This window comes from Anabrus simplex, chromosome 1 (assembly GCF_040414725.1).
Source record: "Anabrus simplex isolate iqAnaSimp1 chromosome 1, ASM4041472v1, whole genome shotgun sequence".
In the NCBI taxonomy this organism is placed as follows: domain Eukaryota; kingdom Metazoa; phylum Arthropoda; class Insecta; order Orthoptera; family Tettigoniidae; genus Anabrus; species Anabrus simplex.
The window spans coordinates 1,341,768,682-1,341,792,521 of NC_090265.1; the positions used below are offsets into that span (position 1 = coordinate 1,341,768,682).

Genomic DNA, 23,840 nt, shown 5'->3' on the forward strand with positions numbered 1-23,840 from the left:
CCTCGCTACAGTTTTCTCCTCAATGCTGTCTTTAACTGGTGTAGCTGTTAAAATGCAGGATTTGGCTTTCTTTCTTTGTCTTTATTAGCAACTAGGTCCAGCTTTCCGAAAGGGTCGAACATCTTCTGGTGACAGGTTCTCCATTTGTGATCTTTGAGTTTTCTCGCAAGGTTTTCCAGTAGGCCTAGGTGTTCCAGGTGTGGTAGCAGAAGGGACAGAGTTCTCTGAAACAGTGACTTCTTCACTGGTAAAGCAAGCCTAGAAAAGGGCTATATTCCCGTCTTAGAAAAAGCAACAGTTATGTTCTTCACATTGAAGGAAGCTTGAAAGGCAACATTCGTTAATGCTGCTAAGTCATGAATTGTTATAGTTTTACCAGGATTAGCAGTCATCCAGTAATGCTGTGCAATTCGTAGCTTTCCTTTGAATGGCCCCACGACTCCTACATCTAGCGGCTGCAGCCGGTGTGTGCAGTGCGGGGGGAAAGTGACCAATACGATACCGTGCTCTTGGGCATACAGAATAGAATGTAGAGTGCAATGGGACTTGTGATTATCCATTAACAAAATGATAGGGTCTTCCTTCGAACACCTAGTAATTTTCTTGACATGCTCCAGTACCATTAAAAACAAAGGTCGCGTCATCCATCTACTTCTATGACTATTGACTAGGCCCAGGCTTCCAGGTGGTGCACCAAACATCAGTGAGTCAGCAAGTCCGCCCTTGGAAAGACAAAAACAAGGGGTAAACTATAACCAACAGCATTGATTATCATACAAACTTATCATTGTCCCACGCTCTCCAGAAACTACCTGCCCAACCTGCTTCACCCCCACCTGTGCAACAACATTTGGAGACTCTACAACTGTAGATACCCCCGTTTCATCGAAATTCAAGACTGTCCGCAATGATCAGCACCAATTTAAGTGCCTGAATATGTCATAAAATTCCATTACAGTTGGTTTGTTGAATGCACTGGCGAGACTTGTATTTTCAGGCTTACGAAGAGCAAGTTTCTTATGTCGCTTCATAAAACCCTGTACCCAGTCAATTCCTGCAATGCTGTTTTCATCCCAGGTAGTTGGATATTTACAGCCTGATTTCTTAGCATAATCGTGCGCGAACTGATTTGCATTAAGTCATTCCGTAACTAACTTTAGAGCACTTAACAATGTAATCTTAACAATGTAATCTTGTAGCATTAGCTCTTGATTTTCACTGAACACTTGCCGACTTGCATACCGCGAAGAAAACTCACAAGATTTGTTTACGTCATTCTTCTCCTTTTTAACTCTGTAGTACAATGCAGTGCGAGTCATTCCATATTTTGAAGCAGCCTCCCTCAACGAAAGACTTCTCTCCATGACAGCTCTTACAGCCTCCCCTATAACCTCCTCCAGGACATCCGGTTTGTTCTCTTCTTAATGTACGTACGAACCATCGTTTTCCTCAGTCCTAAAATAAAGTCAAACTAATCAGGAGATTTTATATATTTTGCTTGATAAACTTGTGTACTTACAATGGGGCACATTTGAACACTGTTCAAATGTACCCCAAAAGACCTTGCAACAGCTTTGTTATACTGGCACGCTTAACAACCCATTAATATGTAGTAAACAGAAACAAACTTACCTTTTATGGAACAACACAGTCACAAACAACTTACAAAGTTCACTTGGCAAATTTACTTTCAATGTAGCATATTACTTGTTCATTCACCCACACCGAACACAACAAATGAATGGCGGGAAAACAAATGTCAGCTGAAGAGCACGGGTGCCACTCTCAAATAATGAAATTATATATTAGGACTTTCAATTGTTTGGCGGATTATTCAAATTGTTCAAATGTGCCCCCTTCTCCCCTATAACACTAGAAGCACAAATATCAGTCATTCAAATGCTACCATGGCAACTAATTAACATTACACCAGTTGAAAAAAAGATAAATGAAATTCACACACAACATATTTTCTTCAACTCACCTTGTATTTAACGAAATTAACATCACAACTGTCGAAGGGGTAAGTAATCTTCACACACATTGCTTTTTCTTAGTTCTCTCCTTCTCCTTTAATTTTATTCCTTAACATTTCACGCTCCTCTTATTTCAGACATCAACACCACAAGCTCTACACAACTTCACATATTTTCCTTTCGACTTTTAATACAAGAAGCTGCAACCAGGTCTACCAGCTAATTATAAATATAGCTACGTTTTCCGACGAACACCTGTACTCGCTCCCAAGTGCTTCAAGAAGTTTGTCGAATTATCTTTTCATATAAAATTAACAACTTACTACCACTAAGAGTGAATTTTATCCTAAATATTAAGCCATTATAAACTCCTTACGCCATCTCCAGAATAAGGCACCATATTTACCCAATTTTATTTCAGCGCAACAATTTACATATTCTTTTTGAACTTTTAACTAACCACGTGTTACCAGATTTTTAAAAACGAGACATTCGTAAAGATCTACAATAGGGATTGATTAAAAGACTTGTCATAAGAGTACTACTAACTACTATATTCTACTTGCTAGTCAATTTATACACATTTGTACCTGAAACAGTATCCTCTTATTTATCTCGGACATATAAGAACAGTCAGGATCCTGATCTATCTTTCTTTCAGGTATGAGATTTTTAGACTGATGATGCCCTCATTATGGGTGAAACATGTCCCTATATCTAATATCGTCGTCGTTTAGGCAGAATTCAGTAAGTCAGAAATCTTACTTGTGAGTTATAGCTGTTTTAATGTTTCAAACAACTCCTAAAATCAGTTTTGCATTATTAGTTAGCATTAACATGTTTTTTGGTGTTGTTGCTCCTATTACTTCACTAATTTCACTATTTTTGCAAATCTGAAGTAGCAAATTTAAAAGATATTTAATATTTTTTGACTTAGTGACTTCTGCCAGGAAAGGAATGAACTTCTTCATAGGTTGTTATAAAGGCAAAAATAACAAATACTGGCTCACAATAAAATGAAATTATTATATTATTATTTCTTTGAACTATTTCTAATAACGAGGTCTACACAGTATGATTTAGAGAACGAAAGTGAGACAATAAAAAAATTAAAATACTCATGTCAGTAAATCAGTAAACCTTTCTCAATGTTATGTGCCATGTTTTAATCATTATCATTAGCTTCACTCTCACTTTCCACACTTGGTTCTGGATTTCGATCCCTCACTGCACCTGAATGGGGTAAGGAGCAGTACCATGCTTGAAATTCTGCTGGAATAACTCCTTTATTGCAGAGACTAATAAGATCCTTGTACTTTTGTTCTGATATAGGGAAAGGAGTTTTTTAAGCCTTCTGAAGATGGGCATCTTTTTTGGGCGACCTCGGCCAAAAATATTTACCTGAGAGTATCTTCCAAAATGACCATACCGATATCTGAGAACTCTCGGTGCATCCTTTTCAAATCTAAAGCACTTTACTTTCAACCAGTTTACTTTATTTCCATCACTGTCCTCAGTTTTGTTACATATACAAAGGGCACTAGGAAAGTTTTGCAATGTGAGTGAATGCTTTAGACTTTTTCAAAATAATTTACACCACACTCAATACACTTCTCCATACACAGAAACCAGTCACTGAACCAACTCTGCCACTTTTCTTCGGTTACATTTTCACACTCTTGATCCCATGCTGCCAGAAGCTCCTCGTCGGATGAAAAACGCTGCTCTTTCAGCTTCATCTCCACTTCTGGGAAGGGTACAAAGTCACATGGGGCAAGATCAGGACTGTTTGGAGGGTGATCAAGCACAGTCAACCTTGATCTGGCAAGAAAATCCACTGTTACATTAGCACGATGTGCTGGAGCATTGTCGTGATGCAAGAGCCAAGTGTTGAGCCGTGACCTTGGACGGAGCTGCTTGAGAGCCAGAATGACATGAGGCAGACAAGTCTCACTGTACCACTTTGCAGTAACTGTCCTTAGTGTTTCTAGCACAACCCTAGTCAGGATGCCCCGTTTAGTGAAGAATACTGCAATCTTCCTTTTCTTCAATGACCTTGACTTTGGCACAGTCACAGGAGTACCCTCATCTTCAAACAGCCACACCTTGTTCTGGGATTTTGTTGGGACATTATTAGAACTGCTGTTGCCAGGAGGTATACATGACTCTGCTGGAATATTCATGTGGGTTGTTGTAGGCTTTCTAGACCTACACATCTGGTCTATTTCACTACACTCTTCATCTGAAGGTAGCCAGTTAGGATCCTTGTCTCTATCATCCATGTGAGGATAGCCAAAGGGATCAGATTCATTATCTTGATAATGTAGATTGAAGAATTAGAAAAGCTATTAAGTCTTTATGATTTAATTTTCAAAACTAAAAAATTCTAGGCCTACACAAATTTACATCACTATTTTCATCAGCAATCGATTCTGCTATGATGGTGCTTTTATTGACCTGTATTTCCTTTGAGCCAAGTCCATTCTCCTGAATTGCACCCGGCTCTGCCTAAAATGTTAAAAGACTGCTAACGGAATAAATTTATTCCTCTACAGAATCAGATTTATTAATGAATGTAAACGAGAATATAGTTAAGTCCATGACCACTCAAGGAATGGATCTACTGTACTTACATCTATAAGAATAGCTTCAGATTCTGCATTTAGAGAGGTGTCCTCAGGTTCTTGGTGTTTAGCTTAATGTATTATAAGGTGACTTCTACTTTCTAAAGATAAATCGCATATTTCTTTGTTATGACAGCTGCATAATACGATGTGAATTCTAGTCAACAATAATCAAAGAAAGAACTTGCACCAAGCAGAAGTTACTAAGAGGACTAAGGAACTTCTGCCTGACTAATAAACTGGAAAAATGCACTTAGGGAAAATAGCGAGTGCAGTTTGCAATGGAACGCTTCTCAATATGACTTAGTAAGTTCTACCTTACTACAAACAATGAAAATAATTTTTTCTGTATTGAAAGTATTTTAATTTATAATAATATAAGAAATTTATTTTAACTCAACCTATTCAATACAGTACAAGATGTTAACGTATTAGTTAAACATCGTTAAAAATCGTTGAGACATGTTTCGCTCCTTCTGTGGGGCATCATCAGTCATATCAAATACCTCAAAATTCTACCAGACATCTGGTTGGAAATAATAAAAACATGTTACCTGAGTGAATACATTAAAAAACATTTACAATCTTATCATTAACAAAATATCAAAATTAACTAAAAAATGTTACACTAGTGAATACGTTGGTGAATTTTCACTCAAAACAAGGCCATCCTATTGTACAGTATTGACAATAATGGTAGTAAAAATCTTATTTGGTGCTAAGTTCAAAGACAGTTTAATTTTTTTTTTTTGTACAAATGTTCAGAATGAATGCAGAATACATATAATTGCAATTTACTGTACGTGTATTTTACATTGTAAAATAATGTGGAAAAAACATTCCAAATTTGTATTAATATCCATGGAAGAAAATTTTTTTGACTCCGGACCTCAATATTACGGTCCTGGTGCATTCTAATCAGAAATGGCTTCAAGATGTGAAATTTTGTATGTGATTTTTGATCAGTGCTTCAAAAACCTCTTAGCAATAAGGTAACAGCCCAACAACACTTAAGATTTTCACATACGTAAGACAGCTCAACATTAATTACATCGGACGTCTTGACTGTCGCCCATTCAACCAATAAAACTGCAACCCCATACTTCAACAACATAAACCCACGGAGAAACTTAAAAACACTAGTCACTTGGGAAGACTTAACGACATTTCAACCGCCCTCATTCAAGCCATTATTTTTACTATTTTCAACATGGTTCCTTTTGAATCCAATATCAACTGTTGTTTACATGCACTAGGCACTCCGTCTTCATAGAGAGTGGCCAACGGAAGTGATTAGCCCATGGATACTTCGACGAACTATTTTGTTTGAGTCTAAAATATAATTAGTCAATATAAACAACATCCAAGTTGAATTACGACGTGATGCAAAATTTTTTTTTACATGAGCTGATCATAAATCACATATAAAATTTCACATCTTGAAGCCATTTCTGATTAGAATGCACCAGGACCGTAATATTGAGGTCCGAAGTAAAAAAAAAAATTCTTCCATGGATATTAATACAAATTTGGAATGTTTTTTCCACATTATTTTACAATGTAAAATACACATACAGTAAATTGCAATTATATGTATTCTGCATTCATTCTCAACATTTGTGCCAAAAAAAATTTTAAACTGTCTTCGAACTTAGCTCCAAATAAGATTTTTACTACCATTATTGTCAATACTGTACAATAGGACGGCCTTGTTTTGAGTGAAAATTCACGAACGTGTTCACTAGTGTAACATTTTTTAGTGAATTTTGATATTTTGTTAATGATAAGATTGTAAATGTTTTTTAATGTATTCACTCAGGTAACATGTTTATATTATTCCCAACCAGACGTCTGGTAGAATTTTGAGGTATTTGATATGACTGATGATGCCCCACAGAAGGAGCGAAACATGTCTCAACGATTTTTAACGATGTTTAACTAATACGTTAACATCTTGTACTGTATTGAATAGGTTGAGTTAAAATAAATTTCTTATATTATTATAAATTAAGTTCTACCTGCCGATAGAGCGTCATTTTGTTAGTATGGTTTTGAACCTAACTCAAAATAGCCAATTTCCGACTTAGTGACTTCTGCCTGAACGACGACGAATTATGTTAAGAACTATTTCTAAAAACTAAAAAAAACCATTTATTGAGCAGGTGGCATTTATAATCTAGTATTAATATTTAATTTTAAGTACATTTCAATACGGACCATAACATAAGATTTGCAACATGTAATGTAACATGTAAAGTCAATGATTTACCGCAAAATGTCAAATGTCATGCTCTTATATCGTATGTGGATGATACAACGTTAATTACAAAACGCCAGAGCATCTCAGGTTTGCATCAGATGTCACAGGAAGCTCTTGCAACTGCAATGCATTGGTTTTCATCCAATAGGCTGTTGTGCAATCAGGATAAAACTATTTCTCACACTAGGATTATCCAAATATATTGAAAGTCAGTCAGTCAGTCACACTTTTGGGTTTTCATATTGTTGCCAAATTAAACTGGAAAACACATATTGATCATCTTTGTAAAAAAAAAAAAAAAAAAAAAAAAAATCACGTGTGGCCTATATGATATGGAAACTGAGGGATTTAGTTAGCAGTGACTACCTAAGGATGGGATATTTTGGTCTCTTCCAGCCACACATTACTTATGGACTGTTATTATGGTGGCATTCTTATGTATATAATATTCTTCTAATACAGAAAAAGGTTGAACAATGTGCAGGGCTGGTGCAATTGACCATTGTCGACCTCTCTTCATTAAGCTTAAAATACTGACAATTATATATTTGGGGACATATGTTAAAAACAAAAATGAATTCAGTACTAGGGAAAACATTTACCTTCATGATACTCGGGGCAAAGCAGACATTGACATCCCAATTCACAGGCAATAAAGGTGATCTTTAATCCACCTATTCAATACATTAATTTCCACTTATAGTGGTTACAAACATACTATGAGTTAAATGGGACATGTTTCGCCCTCAATTCAGGGCATCTTCAGCCTAAAAACAATCTTCAAGGGTACACCTTATATTAATATCGAAGCTAAAAGTTTAGCCAGTTACTAAAATTCCGTATATAAAAATGTGAGAAATGATACATTATACAAACATGTTGATGGAAACACTGTCAATGATTAAACCATAAAATATTTTGTCAGAGACTAAAACTTATTCTGTTACAAAATTTATAATTAAAGCGGTTCATTAAAAAATGTTTCGCGGAAAAACAGTATGACAATGATATAATGCCAATGACATGAGGGCGTGCAAAACAAGCACTAAAATGAAATTCATAAAAACAACATCTTCAAGGCCGCTGATGAAATCGTGAGCATAATGTGAAACTGAAGCATCAGTTGAATTATTGCATAAGGGACCTTTACCACCAGTAGGCAATAAAATTGACAGACCATATCAGGAAGTGTCAGTAGATATTGGAAAAAGTTCTATGTTTGTTGAAAGCTGTTATTTGCTATCTACTGTTGCGTTGGTAGCCGCCCTTCTGTTGGCTCTGAGTCTCGTGTTATAACAAACAACAAATAACATAACCCAAATAACATTTGATACTAAACAGTTACAGGGGTACGGGAACAGCCCGCCCATCCTATACATGATCATTATACACCGTTATGCCATTCAGCATTCAATCTGCAAGTCTTCGAATTTTACTAATGCCTCTCCCCAATCCTCTATTTGTAACCCACTCACAGGCCTCGTGTAGTTCCATATGTGTGTTAATCATTAGAAACCAAGTCTAACCACTGTCATCTTGGTCTCCCTCTACTTGTCATACCCTCCAAGACAGAGCCCATTATTCTCCTACATTACCCATATCCCTCCATTCGCCTCAGAAGACCTCATCCTAACTTAGCATTTAAATCCTGATTTCAAGTACCCTTCTGCCACTATTCTCGCCAGTTTGTACCAGTGACCATTCTCACCACTTTCATGTCTTACTTCTAACTTATGGATTAGATACATTGAGTGCACCCAGCTTTCACTCCCATTAAGCAAAGTTGGTCTGAAAACAGACCAGTGTAAAGATACTTTCAACTGTGAGATGAATTCTTTCTTATAGAATCACAACTGCAAGTTCACTGTATTAGATTTGATACACAAAACTACCCTCCTGGAAGATTAGACATTCTAAATACCCGAAATGATCTACCTGTTTCAGTTTTAAATTTCCAACCTGACAATTCTCTTAGGTTTCATCCCTACTGACATCACTTTAGTTCGGGAAAGCCTAATTTTCATATCACACTCATTGCACCTATCTTCAAGATGCAATATATTAGATTGCAGGCTTTCAGCACAGTCTGACATTAAGACCAAGACATCAGCAGAGGCCAAACTGTACTTCCGCTTAACTCTCATAACTCCCAGGGACTTTAAATCTTTCAGTAGATTACCCATGTAGATTACATTTTGAGAGTCGGAATGTAGAATGTTACAAGTCTGAATCGTTGTGATAGGTTAAAGAATCTGAGAAGGGAGATGGATAGACTGAAGTTAGATGTAGTTGGTATAAGTAAAGTAAGTTTGCAGAAACAGCAGGATTTTTGGTCAGGTGACTACAGAATGGTCATCAGAAAATCAAACTGGGGAAATGCAGGAGTTGGTTTAATCTCTCTCTCTTTCTCTCTCTCTCTCTCTCTCTCTCTCTCTCTCTCTCTCTCTCTCTATATATATATAAAATAAAGAGTTGTCTGTACATTGCTCAGAATTTGAAAAGAATGGTATTTCTGTATCGGTCACGTCGATAATAACAAGGAAATATACTTTTTACATTTTCATAATTTGTCTGCATGTCCGTATGTCCACATGCATCATGACAAAACAGCTGAAGAGAATTTAATGAAAATCGGTATGTAAAGTTAAAGGATGAGCCACTACAATCTAGGCTATAAATAATTTTATTCACACTGAGTGAAATGGTAGTTCAGGGGAAGGCCTAAAATGTAATTCTCAAATATTTATATTACTTGCGGTCTTATTAATAAATACTATAAAACTAAAGTTGAATAGAATTAAATTTCTGATCAATTATGTCTTACACATTTTTACCGTACCAGCTCTGGTAACACAGACATTAGTGAATTTGTATTTATGTTGCTAAGTCCATATCAATGCCGAGCCACGAGAAAATGGGTAAACAGAATTTAATGAAAATCGGTATATAGAGACAGGGAATAAGAAACCACAGTCTGGACTATAAACAATTTTATTCGCCCTACATGAAACGGTACCTTAGGGGAAGGCGACTAAAATTTTATTTTTAAATACCGGCATGCCTACCTATGTTATTGGTGCTATCGAAAAGTACTACATAACAAAAGTTATAGAGGATACAATTTCCTATCGTTTATGTTTTATACAATTTTATCGTATCGACTAAGGTAAGAGTGGTATTTCAGAGTCAGAAGAAAATGAATGTGAAGGCCTACAATATCGAAAGCGCATAACACTGATCAAAAATAACATTACAATGACAACTGTTTACTGTGATGTTCTTTGCCTCTTATGGTGCCACTCAACTCCGATAGACGGGATTACTGCTGTGTACCAAGTATAACAGCCTGACTGAATATGGCGAGAAATAGCTGGGGAGTTAGAAAACTTCCTTCCTTAGCATGCCATTCCTCTGGTTCATACATTTTCTGGTACTGAAAGTACGTAACATACTGGTTCTACATAGTATTCCAGCTATTCGATCCCTGCTCTGACCCGCTGTTTTGAATGAGTAATGTGCACACTTATGGCAGAGGCTCACTTAGTAGTAGTAGTAGTAGTAGTAGTAGTAGTAGTAGTAGTAGTATGACCTGCTCTAGAATTACAATTTACACCTCTTCCAAATTATAGCAACACAATTCACTAAATAACTCAAATGTCAACCCTGAAAAACGCCATTTCTTAAGAAAAACTTCTTCCCCTTCACTTTTATTACATTCTACATTTATTTTATTCCAAATTACGAGTGAAGAGGGGGTTTCTCCTCTGGCTTGGAGGAAAAAAGTGCCTCCTAGTCAGATTTTTCTGCTGCCAGTGTAGTGAATGGGGTTTTTAGACTCATCAGGTATTCCTTTTTTATTTTTATTTTTTCCTAGAGGCTTCATGTCGCACCGACACAGATAGGTCTTATGGCGACGATGGGATAGGCAAGGCCTAGGAGTTGGAAGGAAGCGGCCGTGGCCTTAATTAAGGTACAGCCCCAGCATTTGCCTGGTGTGAAAATGGGAAACCACGGAAAACCATCTTCAGGGCTGCCGATAGTGGGATTCGAACCTACTATCTCCCGGATGCAAGCTCAAGTACTCCTAGGAGCAGATTGGTAAAAGGGCATAGTTTTTGACTTGTGACTCTCCACTATTCGACCCCTCCCACGAAAAAGACTAGTGTTCACGGATCACAGCTATCTGCGGTTTGGTCGTTCCAGCAGTGGAACTTTGGACTGTTAGATCGGCAGCGTAGTACTGTTCATTAAAAGTGAGAAAATGTGTCATCTTCCATTATTGATCAAGCATTTCATATGAAAGCATTGCTTAGAATCGCGCAATTCCTACTGACGACATTATAATGACCCACAATGGTAGAGCGCTGGCCTTCTTAGCCCAACTTGGCAAGTTCGATGTCGGTCGGTCACTTGCTTTCTTGACTTACGCTGCGTGAACCGTCAGCGACAGACCCCAAGTGTAAGCGTACGAATTGTAGAGCATAGAAACCTCTACAAAAAAGTCTGCAATGGTATATACCTATTTAGAACCGGTTGTCCTCTAGAATTTTATGTTATAGTACAAGGTAAAGAAAAATAACTCCTTAAGATTAAATAAATATTTCGATAATATCCTCGAACTCATCAAAATAAATTGTTTGACATCTTCCACTATTTCTTAAGAATAACAATATCCTTATGGTTCATGTTTGTGGGTTACTGTAGTCACGTCCTAGTTCGTGAACCATGGGTAACGGCTGAGTGGCCTAGTAAGTGGTCCTGAGAGTCGGGATACCAGTTGCTATGGAATGGGAGTGGGCATCTTGGACATATTCTGAGTCCTGGCCCTCCTTGTGCTCAGGCGGCTAGGACTATACAATCCAGCGGTGGTCCATAACCCGTTAGAGGAGAGATCCTCACTTGGACTATGTGCAAGTAGGGCAGCATCCTGCTTCATGAATCGACCGAGCTCAGAACATTTTAAGCTAGCTTCGGACCTATGGGAGTAACGGAGTCCCACTCCCATTTGACAGGCGAGGGACTCCTTGGAAACAACTTGGCGAACAAAATGGAATTCGATGGGGAGCTATCAATATTAATGGGGCTTATGGAAGAAAGAAAGTAGAACCAGCTGAGTCAGCAAAGAGAATGCATCTGGATGTGCTAGAGTAAGTGATATTCGGGTAAGGGGAGGTAACGAGGAAGAGATAGGAGATTATAAAGTGTACTTGACGGGTGTTAGAAAGGGAAGGGCAGAGTTGGGGTAGGGCTCTTTATCAGGAATACCACTGCACGGAACATAGCTTCTGTTAGGCACGTAAATGAGCGAATGGTGTGGGTAGATCTGTCAGTTGGAGGAATTAGGACTAGAATTGCGTCCGTGTATTCACCATGTGAGGGTGCGGATGAGGATGAAGTTGACAAGTTTTATGAAGCATTGAGTGACATCGTAGTCAGGGTAAACAGCAAGGATAGAATAGTGCTAATGGGCGATTTCAATGCGAGAATTGGGAATAGAACTGAAGGATACGGAAGGGTGATTGGTAAATGTGGGGAAGATATGGAAGCTAATGGGAATGGGAAGAGTTTGGCTGGACTTCTGTGGTAGTATGGGTTTAGCTGTTACGAATACATTCTTCAAGCATAAGGCTATTCACTGCTACACATGGGAGGCTACGGGTACCAGATCCATAATAGACTATATCTTAACAGACTTCGAATTTAGGAAATCTGTTAGGAATGTACGAGTTTTCTGGGGATTTTTCGATGATACAGACCACTATCTGATCTGTAGTGAACTAAGTATCCCTAGGCCTAAGGTAGAGAAAGTGAAATTTGTCTGCAAACGAATAAGGGTAGAAAATCTCCAGGACGAGAACATTAGACGGAAGTACATGGATATGATTAGTGAGAAGTTTCGAACAGTAGACATTAAGCAGGTTCAGGATATAGAAAGTGAATGGGTGGCATACAGGGATGCTGTAGTAGAAACAGCCAGGGAATGCCTTGGAACAACTGTGTGTAAAGATGGGAAAAGGCGAACATCTTGGTGGAATGATGAAGTGAGAGCAGCTTGTAAATGTAAAAAGAAGGCTTATAAGAAATGGCTCCAAACAAGGGCCGAGGCAGATAGGGCGTTTCGTATGTAGATGAAAGAAACAGAGCGAAACAAATAATTGTTGAATCCAAAAAGAAGTCATGGGAAGATTTTGGTAACAACCTGGAAAGGCTAGGTCAAGCAGCAGGGAAACCTTTCTGGACAGTAATAAAGAATCTTAGGGAGGGAAAAAGGAAATGAACAGTGTTTTGAGTAATTCAGGTGAACGCATAATAGATCCCAGGGAATCACTGGAGAGGTGGAGGGAATATTTTGAACATCTTCTCAATGTAAAAGGAAATCATCCTGGTGGTGTTGTGAACAGTGAAGCTCAAGGGGAGGAGGAAAATTATGTTGGCGAAATTATGCTTGAGGAAGTGGAAAGGATGGTAAATAAACTCCATTGTCATAAGGCAGCAGGAATAGATGAAATTAGACCTGAAATGGTGAAGTATAGTGGGAAGGCAGGGATGAAATGGCTTCATAGAGTAGTAAAATTTGCGTGGAGTGTTTGTAAGGTACCTTCAGATTGGGCAAAAGCGGTAATTGCCCCTATCTATAAGCAAGGGAACAGGAAGGATTGCAACAACTATCGAGGTATCTCAATGATTAGTATACCAGGCAAAATATTCACTGGCATCTTGGAACAGAGGGTGCGATCAGTCGTTGAAAGGAAGTTGGATGAAAACCAGTGTGGTTTCAGACCAGAGAGAGGCTGTTAGGATCAGATTTTTAGTATGCGCCAGTAATTGAAAAATGCTACGAGAGGAATAGGCAGTTGTGTTTATGTTTCGTAGATCTAGAGAAAGCATATGACAGGGTACCGAGGGAAAAGATGTTCGCCATACTGGGGGACTATGGAATTAAAGGCAGATTATTAAAAGCAATCAAAGACATTTATATTGACAATTGGGCTTCAGGAGAATTGATGGCAGAATGAGTTCTTGGTTCAGGTTACTTACAGGGGTTAGACAAGGCTGTAATGTTTCACCTTTGCTGTTTGTAGTTTACAAGGATCATCTGCTGAAAGGTATAAAATGGCAGGGAGGGATTCAATTAGGTGGAAATTTAGTAAGCAGTCTGGCCTATGCTGACGACTTGGTCTTAATGGCAGATTTTGCCGAAAGCCTACAGTCTAATATCGTGGAACTTGAAAATAGGTGCAATGAGTATGGTATGAAAATTAGCCTCTCAAAGACTAAATTGATGTCAGTAGGTAAGAAATTCAACAGAATTGAATATCAGATTGGTGATACAAAGCTAGAACAGGTCGATAATTTCAAGTATTTAGGTTGTGTGTTCTCCCAGGATGGCAATATAGTAAGTGAGATTGAATCAAGGTGCCGTAAAGCTAATGCAGTGAGCTCGCAGTTGCGATCGACTGTATTCTGTAAGACGGAAGTCAGCTCCCAGACGAAACTATCTTTACATCGGTCTGTTTTCAGACAAACTTTGCTTTACGGGAGCGAAAGCTGGGTGGACTCAGGATATCTTATTCATAAGTTAGAAGTAACAGACATGAAAGTAGCAAGAATGATTGCTGGTACAAACAGGTGGGAACAATGGCAGGAGGGTACTCAGAATGAGGAGATAAAGGCTAATTTAGGAATGAATTCGATGGATGAAACTGTACGCATAAACCGGCTTTGGTGGTGGGGTCATGTGAGGCGAGTGGAGGAGGATAGGTCACCTAGGAGAATAATGGACTCTGCTATGGAGGGTAAGAGAAGTAGAGGTAGACCAGGACGACGATGGTTAGACTCGGTTTCTAACGATTTAAGGATAAGAGGTATAGAACTAAATGAGGCCACAACACTAGTTGCAAATCGAGGATTGTGGCGACGTTCAGTAAATTCACAGAGGCTTGCAGACTGAACGCTGAAAGGCACAAGTCTATAATGATGATGTATGTAATATCCTTGTCAGGACACTATTTGTATGAATGGCTCAGAAATTATGACCATTTTAGACTGTAATGGTAATTCGTTCCCTGTCGTCTGCTAGCAAGTTGCCTCTACCTCGCCGCTTGGAGCGCTGTAGTCACCTCGGATGAAAAATATCATCTGAGCTTTGTGATTGTATATATTAGACTGTGCTAATACTTAGTTCAAAAATCACAAACAACAGCTGTACACATGGACGAGACGTGGAGACAGTGGAAGGCATCACGTACACTTCATTATGATCAAGCAGAGATTCGGAAACCAGGTGTTGGATTGCAAAACCTTCCCAGGAGCAGACGTGGACTCTGACCACAACTTGTTGGCCATGAAAGATTATCTGAAGTGGAAGAAATGGCGAAAGGAATGCAAGAAGATGGTATCTAAAATTGAAAGAAAAGGGTGTGAGGGACTGTTTCAAGGAACATGTTCCACAAGGACTAAATGAAAAGGCTGAATAGAGGAAGAATGGACAATTGTGAATAATGAGGTATCTAGGGCTGCTAATAAAATGTTAGGAAGAAAGGAAAGATCAACTAAGAATCAATGGATAACTCACGAGATACTAGACCTGATTGATGAACAAAGAAAGTAGAAGAATTAAAAAATAAGGGCAGAAAGGATTACAGGCGATTAAAGAATGAAGTGGATGGTAAGTGCAGGACAACTAACAAGGAAGAATGGCTGAAGGAGAAGTGCAAGGATGTTGAATGTTGTATGGTCCTAAGTTCCGTTTCTATGAGTTTCGACTTCACATTTAACCAAAGTCAGCCATTGGTGTCAAATTTTTACTAGTACAAACAGCTTGATTAACGACACATAACACGAACGAAAATTTATATACTCGAATATAAGTCCGGAATGAATTATTCTTTGCAGCAGCAGAATGCATAACTCAAGATTAACAATAACTCATAACATATTTAGGATAAGGCTATAAGATGAAAATAGATCGATGTTTGATGAGGAGCGGTTTTTTCAAAACTCGATAAATGCAAAAAATTTTGAAATTGAGTTATGCATGCTAATGGTATCAGTTTGACCTTGCTCACCATCCTGTGCAATCATCCTTTGGTTTTTATATCTGTATTTTCCAAACAATAAAAACATTGAAAAGGTAAAGGTCATCATCAGCATCATCCTCCTCCTCAGGAGCAGTTTCGAACCATAAGCTGGGTCTGCTTGGAACATAAGCCTCTCCATCGTTTTCTGCCTATCCACCACTTCTCTTCTCTCACTGTCGTCCAGTTCTTTCCTCTTGCCTCGATGCTCTTCTTTACACATTTCAACCTCCCTCGGTCTTCATTGTTTACAGTGTGTTATGCAAGCACAATTGCTACATTTTTGGATTTAAATGATGATATTGTAATAGAATTAAATGCATCTAACTTCAGGGCCTACTGCAGCAGAATGGATAAGTGTTGTGTCACTTGAGGTAGGTTATGAACACCCACTGGATAGAGCTCTATTAACTACTGTACTTTTTACTAAATAAATCCTAAAGTGTTAACATTATTCACTTAAAATTATCATGCCTATCATCAGAATTAATTTTTTTACAAAGTGTACACTGTATTTACTCACGTATTAGACCCCTTTTTTCCCCCACTTTTACAACCAAAAGTAGTAAAGGGGGGTCCAATATGCGATAACCTCAAAATTTCGTGCAGCGAATACATGACTTCTAGGTTACAAAGAGCTATAAATTGTACGTGTAAACATTCTATACTATTATATAACAAACTTAGAATGTATTTAAGTTATACTGGCTATTTTCGTCAGAAGGCAGTATTTCTAAATGTAGAAAGACAATAAATGGTGAACACGACTTTTAGGCCTATGGTAGATACACTGAAGAAAATGGAAATTGCAACACCCAGAAGGAGTGGTGCTACTTTGTTGCAACTGAACATGCAGGACGAGTGTTCAGTTGTGATTCGATGATTACACTTTCAGCTCCCTCTGACCGCAAGTTTGGACAACAATCAATACAGGATGTGCCCACCACAAACTGCAATACATTGATGAATTCGTCGAGTCATGGAGTCAATAAGGCCCTGGGCCACTTCCTGAGGAATTGTGGCCCACGCTTGCTGCACTGCACGGATCAGTTGTTCCAGAGTTTTGGGTGGCTGAGCACGGTTGGCCAGTTGTTGACCCATCATGTCCCACACATGCTCAATAGAACTGAGGTCCGGAGATCTGGCAGACTATTCTAAGGTTGTGATGTCGTGGAGAGCTTCTTTGGAGATGCGTGCAGTGTGAACACGGGCATTGTCCTGCTGAAAAATTCCATTAGCAATGTTTGCCATCACAGGGGCAACCACTGGATTCAGTACCCTATCAACATACTGTCAAGCAGTCATAGTGCCCTCAACAAGCAGTAATTGTGATTTCACATTAAAGCCAATAGCTCCCCAGACCATAATGCTTGGTGTTGGCCCTGTTTGCCTCTAGACAATAAGATCTGGGCGGCTCCTCTCCCCAGTACGTTGGCGCACACGATTCCGGCGATCACTGCGGGCAAGACGAAAGCGCCATTCATCACTAAAGACGACCCTATAACATTCGTCGACCCACGTCGAACTTTCGACACCAGGCCAGCCTTACACGTCGCTGTTGTGGGGTCAATGGAACACCTTCTGCAGGGGCACGGGCTCGTAAGCCAGCTGCACGCAGGCGATTACCAACTGTTTGTTGTGTAACGTGGGGTGCCACAGCTGCTCAAATTTGCGCTGCTGTTGCATGGGGTTCCATCCGGGCCATCCGAATGATGCGGCAGTCCTCTCTCGGTTCTCTATCGCGCTGCGCCTGTGCCAGGTCTACGAGTGTGGGTACCTTCATTTGACCACTGCTGCCATACACGTTGTACCAAAGATGCCTGTCGGCCAACACGTGCAGCGACAGTCCATAGCGATAATCCAGCCTCACAGAGCCCAATTATCCGAGCCCTCTCAAACGGCAACAGTTGTTGATAGAGTGCTCTTCTCTGTCGAGGCATGTTTGACGGGGAACACTTCACTGCACAGACTGTAAGTCAACTACGCTGCACCAAAGTCCGTATACTGGAGTTGACTTCTCCGCAACCAATCACATGGGGAGACCTGTAGCAACAATCCAATGGGTCTGAAACTTTGATCATTTACATACCTACATGGCATCGTTCCATATCATGAAAATCAACACAAACTACCAATACCTTCATGGTGTTGCAATTTCCATTTCCTTAAGTGTATAAAAGTCCATTTTAGTTACTCATATCACGTTATTAGTTACACCTCATTAATTCGTCTAGTGAGGTTGACGTAAGTAAGAGCATACGGCTGTAAAAACTAGCTACAAAGTTTCGTCTCGCTTCATACTCGATCCCATAGAAGAAAGGGAGAAGGGTATTGTGTTATCATATAATTAAATATTGTCAGTTCAGCAAAAGACCTACCACACAGTAAACCTGATCACTGCTTTCATTTGAATTATCACCTTGCGCCACCAACTTCCCTGCATTGCTACCAGCGTGACGGCATTGTAAGTGACGTCATCTCCACTGCTGTCTCTCGTCAGTCGCGTCAGCACTGCCATCAAGAGTATATGAGGCCCCGTCTTTTTGAACCTTTTAAAAACAAATTTGTTCCCGACTATAGAGTCTAAACAGTGTAAATTTGTTCCCAAATGGTCTCTGATATTCCCCCCAGTTGGTGTATATGTAGCAGAAGCCACTCCTTCCGAATAGAGCCGTGCTGTAGAAGGCATGCCAAACCATCAGCTGATAACTAGCGTATGTTACGAGTTGTACTTCCGAATGTAATACATAGTAACTGGAAAAACTATGGCTGTTAAAACAAAGACCCTTATTTTTTTAAGTACATTTCATGCTTGTTCTCTACATTTATCACATCAGGATTTGCGTAAACAGCTGTCCATGAGATAAGCCAGACCATATTCTTTAGGTTAGGTATATGAAATACAGTAGAGACAATACGCGACACTCAGCAAGATTACATGTAATAAATATCATTTTTGGTCCGTATTGATGATATTTGATTGAAATAATAACATTAAGTTATTTATTAGACCACCTAATCAATATAAAATCGTCTTGGATGATTTACATAAATTTGTAAGTGACGTCATCTCCACTGCTGTCCAGCCACTAGGAGCGCCACTTGCGACTTGTCTCTCATTTTAACAAGGCTAAATCTGGAAGTGTCCCGTATTGTCTCTACTGTATTTGGGTTTTATCGCCCTGACAGTGCCAAAAGTTTGACGGAAAAAATAAATAACAGGAAATTATACCGCTTTTAAGGATATCTACAGGTGTGGCGATAATGAGTTTTATCATAATGTTTAATTTCATCCGTTCGTTGCCTCTTCTTACTAACCCATACCCTAGTATGTTTTGTTTGGCGTCTCCAAAAATTGTTTAAAGTATGTGGGGACATAAAATTATTATTTTTGTTAGGTACGTTGGCGAGTAAAACAATCATTTTAATTGGATAGTTTTACCACGTTTTAAACTTACTTCTCTCCAAATATATACCTATATTGGCCCGAGTTACGAGATATTAGACGACCACTTTGTTAATGATATTGTATATGTTGTAGGTTGGGTATTCTGCCCGAAGGCTGGTTTGATCCTCCACAGTTCCACCAATAGCTGTCATAGATAGCCTAGGTGTCACTGAAGAGGCATACTAGGGAAATGAGGAGTGAGGTAGTTTCCCGTTGTTTTCCTCGCCGAGCCAGAAGTTGCTATTACATATCAGTCCCCCAAGCCCACTGAAATGCATGCACCAACTGACCCTATTAGCGATATTATTGCACCATTCATAACAGGGACTGGCTGCATAAGGAATGATATTACTAGCATCGCTCATACTTCGGTCATCTTCATTTTGTCAAAGCCAAGGATGATACTGAGACAGGTCAATGAAAGTAACAAACTTATTCTAGCCCGTACCAGAAGGCATAGTGCACTGTAAACACTACATCTCGCCAGCAAAGGCATAATGACCTCGCCTGCTGTATAAATAGCAACAACCGCAAATATTTCTCAACTAAAGTAAACTCGTTTCCTCATCCCGAGGTGGAACAGCTCTTTTTAGACACACACACACACACACACACACCCCCCAGCGGAGGGGAGTGACATGTACAACTTTTATCGCATATCAACCTTCCTGCCATTCGTAAATCTCTGACAATACGTCACCGGGAATCAAAGTCAGACCCCCATAAACAGCAACTAATTGTGCTAACCATTACTCTGGCAGACATTATTAACTACAAAACACAGACGTATAGCATGACTGATGCACGCTTGCAATGCGCGGGTTGGACACGAAGCTAGGCCTATTCATCTATTTGTGCGATGTCGTCAGAGCTGCAGTAGACCTACGCTACAGATGCGGACATTTCTTAACCACGAAACACAGGTGTACCACATGGATTCGACACGTTTTCATTGCGTACGTCGTATGGACGAAACTATTCACAAATTTGTGCGATGTCATCAGAGCTGCAATAAGACTTGTACCCGCTTCGAAGCGGAATCATCGTCGTTCTCTGATGAATTAAGTCGGAGGGAGGGTCTTATAGGCAAGATTTTTCATTTTATTCTTCTCGAAAAGCCGGGGGGGGGGGGTCTAGTACGCGAGGGAGTCCAATACACAAGTAAATACGGTATTTTAAAAAGTTTCAGAAAAATTGATTAGTCATTTATATTTGATGTGTAAGTAAAAAATATTTTTGATTTTTTTGAGGGTCATTTTAAATGGGCAGAAATTTAAAATATTATACGCCATACCACTGTAGCCTTGATTTTTCTCTTTTCCTGTAGGGGTACCTCATTTATCATTTCCTAAACTCTCCCATTTCTTATATTCTCTCTTCCCATATTGTTACAACAAAACATTATCATTTTTATTATTATTCTTTGTCTTTTAGGCCTACTAAGGACCACGGGGCTCATATCTATTCTTCGGTAAAGTTGTTGCTTTCTTCTTCTTACAATACTCCATTTACAGACTATGAGTCAGCTATCTGTCTTCTTGCCACTTAGTTCCTGTAATCTTCTTACTTGTAAGGAAGATTGGGAAAACACCATGTCGGATGGCTTGACAGAAAAGTATTCGGTAATGAGTTTGTCCCAGTGGGATACCTAGTTGTTCCATATCCGACGTAACCGACATGATCCATTTGTTCTTAGAAGCCTTGCCTCTTCCTGTTACTGTGAATATCCTGTTGGCGAGTCTTTCAGAATCCAGACGGGCCAAGTGTCCATAAAAGGTCAGGCGCCTTTTCCTTATACATGTGATGATGTCCTCCTGGTGTTCATACAGTTCATCATTATGGTGGATTCTGTAAATGCCTCCTTCCTCTCTGATTGGTCCTACAGTAATATCCTCAGGATCTTCCTCTCTTTTAACTCCAGCTTTGAGTGGGCCCTTCCTGGCCATTACAAGGCACTCTGAAGCATACAGAACAGATGGTTTGACGACCGAGTTGTAGTGTCTGAGTTTGAAATTCTTGGATAGGCTATTATTATTATTATTATTATTATTATTATTATTATTATTATTATTATTATTATAGGCTTTAGTGTGTCCTACTGGAATAAAGAGAAACTTGCAATGTTTCTGGAATTAGAACTTTAGAAACAATTCATGTAAGTATGTCAGGTTTGTGTGCTTTTGGAAACTGTTTCATAGGAAACATATTCTAAAATACACAAGGTGGCAAGAAAGCAAGAAATCAGGTCTACAGATCTGAAGAGAACCACGGATGGATTAAAAGATTTACTTTCTTTTTCTTTCCCTATGTCAACAAACATCCATTTGCAAGAGAGAATGTATAGAGCAGCAAATCTGAGTAGCTTCCCCCGATCCACAAACAGCAAAGGTTTATTTCAACCTGTTTGAAGAGGGACAATCATAAACTGACCAAGAATCACATTAAAACTCAAATGCTATAACAGAGGGCATATCACAAGTTTAATAACATCGCAGAACTTGATTTGTAATGAGCTCAACTGTTCTGCTTGGAATTTTTCATGTAAAGTGCACTGAAGCTAATCAGGGAGCAAGAGAACAGGGGATTAATTTGTACTTGTCATTTGATAGATATTATCCTGTGAAAAAATCTGGGTCACACAATCACTGAACAAGCTTACCAAAAGGGATACACATGCTTAAATGCAAGGTAAGGGGTCACAAATGACTGAAACAAGGACATTAAATTGTGTATTCCAAATGCCAATATATAAAACACCCTTATTAAAGCAAAATAAACTTGGCAGTAAATGCATTCCACAGAACCCATAATCGTTAGTATCGAAAAACTCGGATTTCCTAAGCGACATCTCTTGGTCAACTCTTGTTCTTTTCCGACCCCAATGGTGTTAGAGCACTGACGGCCTAGGGAGTTTTTCATTCCTTTTTGCTATTTGTTTTACGTCGCACCGACAAAGATAAGTCTTATGGTGACGATGCGATACGAAAGGCCTAGGAATGGGAAGGAAGCGCCCGTTGCCTTAATTAAGGTACAGCCCCAGCATTTGCCTGGTGTGAAAATAGGAAACCACGGAAAACCGTCTTCAGGGCTGCCGACAGTGGGGTTCGAACCCACTATCTCCCGGATACAAGCTCACAGCTGCGCGCCCCTAACCGCAAGGCCAACTCGCCCGGTAGTCTTTCATTTTCACGCCCATCGTGGCCCTTTTCTTTCTTTGGCCAATACCTTCATTTTATGAAATGTCGGATCCCTTCCATTTTTACCCCCTTTGATTAGTGTTATATAAAGGATGGCTGTCTAGTTGTACTTCCTTTTAAAACAGTAAAACAATCACCACCTCAATAATTTACTTTATGCAGATATGATGATCTTAGTTGGAGGGGTCAATATATGCTCAAGACTTGAAGAATACAAGGCTACAACTCAAAAATCAAAATAAGAATACCCTCTGATGAAAAGCAACGAAGGATGCATTCTTCCTTTTTCTTATTTTTTTTTTTTCATACAATACCTGTAACTGAAATTTCATAACCAGCCTGTATTAGTGCAAAATCCATGTTTTTGAAATTTTTATACATTACTAAAAATGTACATTATTGTAGTAGGCCTATCTGTTCCCGGCTAATAGAAAAACTGGACAGCTGAAGTAGGGGGGACTGCCTGTAGGGGTGAAGTAGAGTGGGGACTTCGAGGGCCCTGGGACCATTATGGTAGTTGTGAAGGCCCTTCAGGAACTCTGAAAAGCAGTGGCAAAAGGGGCTCTGGTTAAGATGCAGGAGGTTTTTATGCACGTTCAGTAGGCCCTACCAAAATGGGTTTTAAAAAAAAAAGCAATGTACATTTAAATCTTGTAGCAATTGCATAGTATTTTTGAAGTGATTCCACATACTGTAAAAGAGTTGATTATGTGTGGAAGTTACAGAAGATATGAGTACAATTTTGTAAATAATATAAATTTATTGAGAATGAGCTGTGTGTTTAACAGAAACATTCTTAAAATAAATCGCATAATACTGTATTTTAGGAAAAATGTCTTCTTTTTAATTTAAAATTTAGTTGTTCAGAACAATGTATTTTTGTGTATCATTTGCCACTGAGGTAGACACCTCATTTGCAAATAAAGTACTTTGATTTAATTTGAAAGAGACTCACTTTCTTCACAGAACAATAAAATTCCAAACTGTTATGCAAGAAAGAAAAGTGATTAATGGACCAGATATAAATTGTTAATTAGCAAGCAAAAACAGAAAAACTGAACATACAAAATAAAATATCACTTTGCACCTGAAAGAATCCAATAGGTTAAAAGGATTTTTTTATTGTTAGGCCTAAAAAGAAGTAAGGGGCTAGTCTTCAGAAATGAAAATACAGAAAGGAAAAAGGCTGTTAAAGAAAATAAAAAAATGCTAGGAGCCTGGATACAGTAGCATTCAGCTTAGGATGACAGGACAGTCA

At 38.9% G+C, this 23,840-nt stretch overlaps 1 protein-coding gene across 3 annotated transcripts in view; it reads right to left on the minus strand.

Annotated features, from left to right (window-relative positions):
• The window catches only part of htk (hat-trick), a 564,009-nt gene that overhangs the window by 539,270 nt on the left and 899 nt on the right, over window positions 1–23,840 (minus strand). The window lies entirely within an intron of this gene.